The sequence below is a fragment of the Cyberlindnera jadinii genome (assembly GCF_001661405.1).
Source record: "Cyberlindnera jadinii NRRL Y-1542 unplaced genomic scaffold CYBJAscaffold_1, whole genome shotgun sequence".
NCBI classification, from domain to species: Eukaryota; Fungi; Ascomycota; class Saccharomycetes; order Phaffomycetales; family Wickerhamomycetaceae; genus Williopsis; species Williopsis jadinii.
In genome coordinates, this window is record NW_017963652.1 from 1,916,216 (window position 1) to 1,916,890 (window position 675).

Sequence of the window (675 nt, forward strand, 5' to 3'; positions counted from 1 at the left end):
ATAGTGTTAATCAGTTACTTTGATCTTTTGGGTTTCAGCTATGCACATCTAAGGCATCATATTATGGACTCATGGGCATGTTTACTTGTCATCCATACGCCACCAGGCTTTCAATTTCACTTCTTTCATCCCTGCAGTTAGAGAGTGCAGTCAAGATTCAATCCCACTGATTAACGACATTGCACTTGCCACCAGCCCATGTGGAGACTATCGAATATGACTTACCCCATAAGATTGATTTACACGTTGTCTTAAGAGTTCCAACCACGCTGTGTTGATTTCAAGTTGGCAAAGTGCTCACACTATCAAAACTTTTCACTGACCCGTGGAAGATCTCCCACCTCATTTGCACCGTGTATTACGTCTCGAGTCTACAGCACGTCTGATTGTTCCTTTGGAAGGCTAGCCATAAGAACTGTTTGGTTTCCCCAAGGTCTCGTCTATTCTACACAGCGCATCGTCTTGTTTTCCACGTTATATCGTCTTTTTTCCATATTGGATCGTGTCTTTGTCGGATTGTACTAGTTTCCAATGGTTCTGACTTGCTCATCTGAGCTTGACAGTATATATGAAGCATCCAGAATCAGACGAGGTGTCTCTTTCTTTTAGATTGTTGTTGTCATTGTAGTTTGAGTAGTATCAATTGAACTTTGTCGTTACTCAATCAGTCTTCCA